Below are 10,173 nucleotides of genomic sequence, written 5' to 3' on the forward strand. Positions count from 1 at the left end.
AGAGAGAGAGAGAGAGAGAGAGAGAGAGAGAGAGAGAGAGAGAGAGAAAAAAATCTCTCCAATGTGCCGGCTGAGGCTCGAGAAGAGGAGCAGAGGAGAGAAAGACTGAGGCTAAAAAAAAAAAGGATGGAGAGGATTAAAAGAGAGGGAGGAGGCTGGAACACATTTGAGAAAGCCTTTCCTCTGTGTCCTTTGAATAATAGTGAGACATGGTGCATATTTCACAGGTCTCTCTCTCTCTCTCTCTCTCTCCGTCAGCTGTTCCCTGTGTAACTGTAGTGTGAACTAGTGCAAAATATGATACAGACTATTGTCCGTCCATCTATCTATCCATTCATCCATTCATCCATCTATCAATCTATCCATCCATCTATACATCCATCTATCAGTCTATCCGTCCGTCTGTCTATCTGGATCTTTTGCTCCGTCTGGTCTCAGTCTCTTCACCTTTTTGTCACACTGATGCATTTTATTTATTTATACTTTTTTTTTTTTTTTTTTGTAATTAGAGCTCCACTCTGATCTGTTGGGCAGGTTACTAGTCTGTCCAATCGTGGCACTCTTTAGTCCGAGCCTTGACGGGGGAGAGTGTTTTCGAAGTGGTCCTCAAATTGGTAGGACATCTGCTCCGGTCCCCAGAGCGATGTGGGCCGTGTCTCGCCGCGGGAGGAACCGAATGTTGTGAATCCCACCGGCGTGGCTGAGCTCAGACCTGCTGCTTACATTTGTGCATCAAAAAACCAATACTTGTCGGCTTGAAAGCCTCCCATGAAACGACCGGTGTGATTAGGTGTGACACAGTTTGAGTCACTCTTTCCCTATATACCTATGTGTGCCTACGTAAACTGTTCTACCTCCCTCAATCAAGCCAGGCTTGTGATCTGTGCAGAATAGCTGAATTTAATGCATAACAGGTAAAACTGTAAGCAAAGGTCAGTGGCTCTTATAATTATAGCGCAGAGAATCAGTGTATAACTTTAATGATTCAATGGGACCTTGAAAATGCAGCTACTCAATTCTGTCTGTCAGTAAGCTGCCAAGATTTCATAAAACATGTGACAGATGATTTAAGTAGGCGAAGAGTAAGTAGGCTTGTTTGTAGTTGTCACAGGTGCTTATCAAACTTGCTCGCTCAGTGTGACACCAGAGATGAGCAGAAAGTGTGCACTCGTTAGACATGTCTACACCGGCAGGGGAGCTATCCGTCATTATGTGTGTGCAAGCAGAGGTGGGACCAAGTCATTGTTTTGCAAGTCACAAGAAAGCCACAAGTCTTTGCACTCAAGTCCTGAGTCAAGGGTTACGACCTATAAGTCCTAAATTTTGAGTCTCGAGTTTTAAACAAGACATAAAGCGCTCCCTCAACAAATTGTAATGACATTTGCCTCTCTGTCTGTAATCTTCCACTCACATGTTTTGCACGCTGAAATTCAAAATCACGCTTGGTGTAATTGTTTTCCAACTGTGCTGCTAAGCAACATAATGTCAGTTCTACATGGTTCTCTCCTGCAACTCGACTGGATGCTGTCGAATTGGTTCAAACACAGTTGCCCGGGGGAATTATGTGTCGTTAGCGTCGATTTAGGAAAAGAAGGGAAGTTCATTGATTCGTGGCACACATTTTAAATGAATGAGATTGAAGGTATCCAGCATTTTATAATAAGTCAAAAGGCTCACGTCCAGGTGAAGTCACCAGTTGTTGGTGTTGAAGTCCAAGTACAGTCTTATTTGATATTGTCAGTCTGATGTCGTAAAATTTGTGACTCAAATCCAAATCGAGTCCAAGTCAAGTGCCTCAAGTCCGCACCTCTGCATGCAAGTCACCGACAGGTCCGATCACTGTCAAGCTGGAAGCTCCAGACATTTCAGTGGCTCTGCTGGCTGACTTTCACAGCTCCAGTTCAAACATACAGTCAGGTGAGGTGAGCTTTGTGTTCTCTGTACTTCATGTATTCAGCTGCATGTTGAGGCACTGGGAGGACGACAGCACTAATAAGCCAGTTGTGTTGTCCTGGCTAATGTCAACAACCTAGTTTGAGTGCACGGCTCGTCAAGCGGTTGATATCATGTTTTCAAAGTGTGTTAATTCAATTTACCTGGTCCTCATAATGCAGGCCATACGCTCAGGCTGATGACGATGCTGTCCTTGAAGGCCGTGTGTATCTTGTTTGTGGCTTTTTTTTATAGCCAGCTGTTAAGATCCTTTCGTGATAAAGTGGCTTTCAGTCCATCCAGTGAACTGTTGTGCGGCTAAATGTGATTTGCCATTAACGCGGCCATATTGTGATTAGACGGCAGATTGAGCGAGAGCTTCGGTGTTGCGTGATGTTCCAACACATTTTTCCTACAGAAGAAAAACAGAAAACTGAATGTAACTCCAGAGGAAACTGCAGTTTGCAGTAGTTTAGTGGCAGTATGTTTTCTTTAAGACGTAATAACCAGTATGGTGATTGCGATCATGATGTTCAAAGTCACCTTTCCCCCCCTAATCTGTGGAGTGCCCATCATCTAGCGACCAGGACTCAGCGAAGGCGTGAATCTGAAGTCTGACCCCCCCTTGTGACGTTTCGTTCATCCTCTCTCTCACCCACTGCCACAGCTCTCCATCTATACTGCATTTCCTTCCTTATCCTCCCTCTCCATGGCGTCTCAGTGGGAGTGGGAGTGTAATTACGCAGTCAGACGGTGTTTACAGACGCAAAAGCGACTTAATTTATTCCAACAGTTAGCAGTAATTCCCCACTTTAATTTATAGCTCCTCCACCCAGTGGGAAAACGAGAGTAGCAGATAGTGAGAACGGGGGGAGCATATGGATGTTAAATTACAGAATACAGTTCACTACAATGTCTAGAAGCTCACGTTAAAGCCATCACTGTCGGTTTTACTGCACAGTAAAGGTTCTTTTTCATATCTATTGCGGGTTTTTAACTTCCTCTGTGATGGAAGGAGAGCAAACACAAAAAATATGTCCGTGGCTGTTTTATTTGGAGTTGAAACAGGTTTGCAGTGTTACTGTTCAGTAATCATTATCATCCTGCTCTTTTATAAGAAGCAGCAGCAGACGGCCGCCAGTGATATGTATGTCAGGTCAGGCTGTAAACCATGCAAAGCAGTGGAGTGAAGGGTGGTTTAGTTTGTTTTTATTGCCGTTTAATCAACACTGTGACCGGGTAATAATTCACCCGTACCTATGTGTTGCACTTCTCTTCTTGTAAACAGGTTTTCGAGCCCGTTTAATGTGTGATTCACCACGAGCGGGGAGTCTTTTCACGCCGAGAGGGCATTCACTCCTGTGTTTTCTTAACAAAGTCCGTCTAAAGCTGCGAACGCTGGTGAGAAAACTGCCATTGATTACATTCATACCGCCGCCTCAGAACAGCTACAATTATTGACTTTTTGGAAACGGTGTGAGGCAAGGTACAAAACCTTAATGACCGCACCGACAGACTTATGTCAAGATACCCGAGAAAAACTGCCTGCTGAACTGTAGCAGCTGGCGCAGGAAACACGCCTCTCCATCCCCAGCATGAAAGTGCAGTATTGATGCAGCTGCTGATGGCAATTTGAAAGAGGAACAAGTCAGAACGGAAAATAAAGCATGAACCAGATCTTTGTTTGCCAATGAATGAAACAAACACTAGCTACTTCTCCATTTAAGCTCTCATTCACAAGTCAAATTGCATTAAGTGTAACGCTAGAATAAGCTTACATTTCGTGGATAGCCAACGTTACAGCGCAGCATTTATAAGATCATTGGTTGGAGGATAAGAGTCAAAGCCACAGTGGGTGACAATGAACAATGAATGTAACAGAGGCAAGAATGATCTTTTTAGAAAGACAAGCACTAATTAGGAAACAAGAAGCTCTACCAATGATGTACCGTGAACGAGACGTGGCGTTGGGTGCAGCCACAGTACTGTCGCTGCAGGGAAAAGAGAGCCAAGCGAAGAGCAGGCGCACAAACAAGCACATCAAAATGACCAAGTGCACTTCAGTAAATAAGCTGCATCTGTCACTGGTCACACATGTCAGCGGCAAAAGCACACAGAATTGGCTAAGAGTCGGCTCATCTGGCAATCCTCCTCAGTAATTAGACTAAATGATATCACCGGGTCGTCCTGATGAGCCAGTGGCCAACACACAAACTGGGACCGTCTGGCCGGAAAAACATGTAGAACTCCCCCCGCCTTTAAAGAGACTAGGCAATGAAGGACACGCTGGATGGCAGTATAATAGTTCAAATCTATACAATATTTAGAAACTGTACAGAAATGACTGCCGTGGTCACAAACTGCAACATCCTCTCCCAAACATCTCAAAATAACATACCATTGTACTTATTTCAATGGAATATATCGCCCACAAAATGACCATTTATCAAATACTCACCCCGCGTTACCTTTACTTCAATTCATCAAGACTTTTCTCCGTATGTTGATTCTCTGTTCACTGTGGAGGCCAAGAGAACGTTTTGTTAAATCATTTGAGGTAACACGGGGTGAGTCATTTTGTGCGTGAAGTATTCCTTTAACAATTAATTACTACAAGAGGCAAAGCATGAAGAATACAAGATCTTGCTCTCCACTTTCAACCTCACTGTCTCAAAGGAGCACTCCACCGATTTAGCATTGCAGCCCGATATGCTTGTCAGACTAACAATTAAGTTCAACTTTGGAAAGAAAAACTCTTGTCTATTGTCTATTAAGGATCTAATACAAAAAAAGAGCTAATCTTTTTGTTTATCAGCTATGATACAGACAAACAACACAAACAAAGCACAACTGCCTGATTTATAATATCGCTGAAATCTGATTGGTATACACGGAAATACGTGGCATCCCTTTTCGATCTGAGTCCCGCCCACGTGGAACCAGTGAGAAGAGCACAGAAAAAACACCACTGGCACAAATCTCTTAGAAATAACCAACACTGTACGAACTTTGGCAGAAAATAGTGTGCAAGTAAAAAGCCGATTTAGAAAATAGGATTTCACGGCCGTTAAAGTCTTCTTCTAAAACTTTCAGAGAAAATATATACACATCTCAAAACAGCCCAGATTCAAAGACAAAAGTCCTGCATAAGCTCCAAAATTGTGAACAACACGACCTTTCGTCACCAAAATATTTCCACCCTTTTGAATGAATCATTGCAGATATGACCACTTAAGATGCTACTCGCCACGAGATTTAGAAAGGCAGCCATCGCTTTCTCATTCCAGCGCAGAGTCGTTACCTTGCGGATGTGTCAGTTCAAAAACTTTGCTCATCTGACGAATAGTAACTTGATTGAAGTCAGTCAGGATACCATCAGACACCACAGAAGCCCATGCACACTGTAGAGGGGGAGATAGATAGATTGTTTTTGGATGGTGAAGTTCTTTAGTTTTTTGGGTTTTTTTACATCCTTTTAGGTAAACCAGAAATTGTGTGTGGGGGGGGGTATAAATCATTGCAGTACATTTTCACAAAGACCCTCAAGACCCAATGGAAGTACCTCATAAAACACAATCACAGAATAATTTGTGGGTAATAAATGTAGTGTACAGTGTGTGAAGCCTGCAACAGTGGGCTGTTCCACAGACACTTTTACCAAAAAAAATGTCTCAAAGCTTTCTTCATCTTAAACACATTTACATATTCAGAAATTGCTCCAGTATAAAGATTAAAGAACTGAAGTTGAAATTCCCCTACCTGTCACATCATCCAATTTTAAACAGCCAGATAAAACTGAGAAAAGCATGTAATGTTCAAAGGACTGCTTATAAAAGTGGGACATTTCACAGTCAAGTGAAAGTAAATGGGTTTTGTGAGAACCATAACATTGTCAGCTTTCAAACCATATCACCTTTCTATGGGGCCCTCAAACTACAAACACAATCACGTTCCCTCTCTGTCATTAGACATTTCGGTGCTCGTTCTCCCTTCGAACCAATCATCCAGCTGCATTGTCTAAACATTAGAGACACATAAAATACGCAGTAGATGGGTAAACCATGTCAAGCAGCACTTAAACAGGAAAAGGAGGAAGAGGAAACGTGATAAACATGCATGGGAAGGAAGGAAAAGCATTAAAATGTTCGTTTTAGATTTATTTTCTCCTACTCATGCGATCAACAACCCATCTAACCGTATTACAAAGGGTAGTGATCCATTACAGCGTGCTAACAGTCATTTTGACGAGATGAAATGAGTCAGGCCACTCAATTAAACCACCAAGCAGCTGACAAATTCAACTTAAATGACACGGCCTGCTAACTGATAAATCATAACTGCTCTGTATAGTCTGTTTGTCCTTGTGGGTAATTTAATGATATTTATAAAAGCGATGACTGTCCTTGATTCTCCTACTTCTCTTCCTGCTGGTGTTGCCTGGGACGAGGACTCAGTGGGACACCCTTGTTGTTTTTTCCTTACGGAGTGGCCTTCCCCCCCCCCCCCCACCTCCCCACGGGACTCACCAAGGCACAACCAAATATTTACAGAGGCGCACATTCTTAAATCCACATCGCAGCCATGATTTGTGCCCTGCAGAGGCAGATGTGAAGCGTTCTTGGCACAGAGCAGGCCGGCAGAGCAGGACGAGTGGGGAAACGAGGAAGTGAAAGAGGTGTTTGGGCTCAGCATCGCCACATGTTGGAGGGTCAGCAGTGGTAATAAGGCTGTCATTAAGAATGTTTCTTATGTTTAACAATGAATAGACAATGCTCACTGTGTAGTTAAAGCCTGATATATGTTATTCGTCTGAGCTATAGAACTCTATTGTTATTAAAAGTCACACTGGATGACTTGTTCCTTCATAATACAGGCACTGTGACTCAATCCCACATACAGTGTTCTGCAGCTGGAAATACTCACCAGTGCATCAAATGTGTATTAATCCACTGCTGAAAATAGTCCCCAACAAATGCAATATTCATTCCCGTTTGACAATCGCTAAGAAATTAAAGTACGGAATTATATCTTCAGGCTGAGAGCCGAGGACAGGGTTGGGAAATCGGAAAACATTGAGCGACAGATAAGGAGTTGTTTTTTTCTTTTTTTCTTTTTGTAAATGGGATATTTTGACAATAACAAAATTATAGAATATTGCCAGCCTCATCCTTTAATAGACTATAGCGAGGGAGTTGTTCTCAGCTTAGAGCTCATCCCCCACAGCCACTGAAGACTCGCTAAATTACTTATCAAAGATTCCTCGTTGATGATTCCCAATTAATGATGTAATTTTCCACACCACTGAGCTGACTTGCTCCGTCCAACAACATACGGGACAGAAATACTGGAGGCAGGGAAGGGAGACAAAATCACCACAATTGCATATTGTTGGGGGGGCTGAGTGTTAGGAGAGAATACTCTCTGCTCATACATCACTAATTGGCCACTGTACTGTACCGTCCTCACGTGGACAACATTTAGGCCGCATCACATGCTGTAGGCCTAGCAAAGAGAGCACTTTATCTGACCTCAGCCCTTTTGATTTGAACACATTAACCTGTGTGAGAGCGTTAGGACACGTTTTGAGGATAGCCTTTGTTTGTTAGCCGTCTGATGATCAGAAGACCGTACATTTATGTTAACTTTTGAAGAACATATCTTTAGCCCGGGTGGGAGTCAAATATGGGTTAACTTTAAGGTCTCCTGAACGGTTGGTCGTTCTGGTTAACACACTAAACATTCTCATACAGGTTAACATGAAGGAAAAATATGGAAAGGGCTGAGGTCAGAAAGTGATTGAATTCATGCCCCAGAGTGCAGTCATACACAAAGTCTCTTCACAAACAACTATGACTATAAAACTGTGTTATTAGTTGTTTTTTTTTTAAAAGGACGAGGCTGTTTATTTAGTTGTTTGCTCCCCTACAGGCATGTTGGTTTGTTAACTCACAATTACAGTTAGAGCTCCATCCATTTCAAAACTAATGCCAGTGCTTCCAGTTTCCATTAAGTCTTAACATCAGCGGCTCCCACAGCGGGTGCACCCTTGGGGTGCCTTACAGACTGGCTAAGGGTGCAGCAGGATTTACCATATCATGGCTCATTTATTGTGCGTTTCTGATAACGTTTCAGCACATTAAGAAATCGGTTTTATGTTTTCAAACAAAAAAAAAAGCAATACATGTCAAAAAGCCCCGTGTTAAGAACTGTTTAATATGCAGTAATGCAAACCACGATTGCCTGTTGTCATAGTAACAGAACACGCTTTCTGGCTCGAGAGTTTCTCGGGAGCTCAGCAGTCAGACAGATAGTGAGACCGTCAGAGTAAAGGCGAAGGAAAGAGATGACACTGTGAACAGAGTCAACAAACAACAATCAGACAATCAGATACTCAACATTGTCCATATTCACTGTGGTGCAGCGTGTTCCCAGTATCACGGCTGTGTGATGCGGCTCTGTCGTCTCTGGTATACATGAGAACAAGACAAGAAGCCGGCTGCCGGTACAGTCAGACCTGCGGGTTGTTCTCTCTCCACACATCAACAGCAGCCTCACATCTCCCATTACAATGCATGCAATCTTTTGTTGTTGTTTTTTTTCAGTCTGCACCTTAATATATACGCTCATTTTCATTTTGAAGAAAATAAAAGAAATAGGATCAACATATAAGGGTATTAAATTATATTCATTGTTTATTTCTAGTTCAATATGTATCTGTAGATCTGCAGAGCACCTGAGAATGGGCTTATATTATCTAACTTTATATTTATTCAAAATAGGATATAATAGATGATATTAATTCTAAAAGGGTTAAAAAAAAACCATGACACATGACACTTGTCACGTTAAATGAAGTGATGTCTGAGAAATCACGAAAGGGCCTCCAGCGGAGTGGTTGGCAATAACTGAGCAGCAGATACTAAATGCGTTAACGTGACAGAAACGAGAGAGTAAATGCAGAGCAAGACTCCTATCTGTAATCTAACAGGGAAAATGAGCCTTGGGATGCAGGAGACAGAAATGTTAGGAACCTTTCAAACAGCGTTATTCGAGGTAATGTTTTCAGTGTCAGCGACAGAGCTATGTCTCCCAGCGGGCAGAGAGACCGAGGGCGGCTATCGATCCTGTGATCTGCTCTGCATGTCGGCGGTGAGTCACGAGTGCAATGCAATCCTTTATTCCCCGCTAACCTACTGGAGAATGATTTTATGGCAGATGGAGGCAGGGGGAAAAAAAGAGCTCCAGAGTTTGCAAAGAGAGCTCCCTGGTGCAGTAAATGGCTTCTCGCCAAGCTGAGAGAACAGCTCTGGATGTCGTTGATTTTCTTTTTTTTTTTTCTGTCACACCTTTCGCATCTGTCCCGCCCAGGGCAACATCTGCCGGAACCTCAACAGGATTAAAAAGGTCACGAGTGACAGATGTTCCCCCTTTTATACCTGAACGGTTACAGTAAATGACCTTTTGCTGAAATTGAGCTAACTGGATTTTTAAAATGAAACTAAACATGACTTACAGTAATGTGTAATACAGTAACGTGTGGCTTGATTTCAAGTCTATCATGGCCTAAAACAGCTGGGCACTGTAGTTTAACATCATTTAACAGGAGTACATAGTGCATTTCTTGAGGACTATTTTCAGCCACGGATGAATACGCATTTTTGGTGCCCTAAAAGTATTTCAGTATTTCCAGTAGCAGGAAGATGAATGGGAGATTTCCTTTAACGTAAGCGCCAGTGCCCGTGTTGATTGCAATGAATAAATTCCATCCATCCATCCAGACGTCCTTCTCACCAGCAACAAGGTGTTTCTAAGCATGAGATATACAGTATACTCGCTGGATCCATCCCAGGGTTTCTTCATTTACCCAGCCCTTACCCATGGGCTGGGGAAATGCACTGAACAGATCAACAACTGGATATGCCAGAATTTTCTTCAAATTAAACAAAGATAAAACAGAAGTAATTGTTTTTGATACCAAGGACGAACGATTGAAAGTCAGCACTCAGCTTCAATCACTGATGTTAAAAACCACAAACCAAGCCTGTAATCTAGGTGTAGTTATGGATTCAGACCTCAACCTGAACAGCCATCAAGACAATTACATAATCAGCCTACTATCACTTGAAGAATATATCAAGGATTACAGGACTTATGACTCAACAGGATTTGGAAAAACTTGTCCATGCATTTGTCTTCAGCAGACTGGACTACTGCAACGGTGTGTTTACAGGTCTCTGTAGA

Source organism: Anarrhichthys ocellatus, unplaced genomic scaffold, assembly GCF_004355925.1.
Source record: "Anarrhichthys ocellatus isolate YVR2014 unplaced genomic scaffold, GSC_Weel_1.0 scaffold18, whole genome shotgun sequence".
NCBI lineage: Eukaryota > Metazoa > Chordata > Actinopteri > Perciformes > Anarhichadidae > Anarrhichthys > Anarrhichthys ocellatus.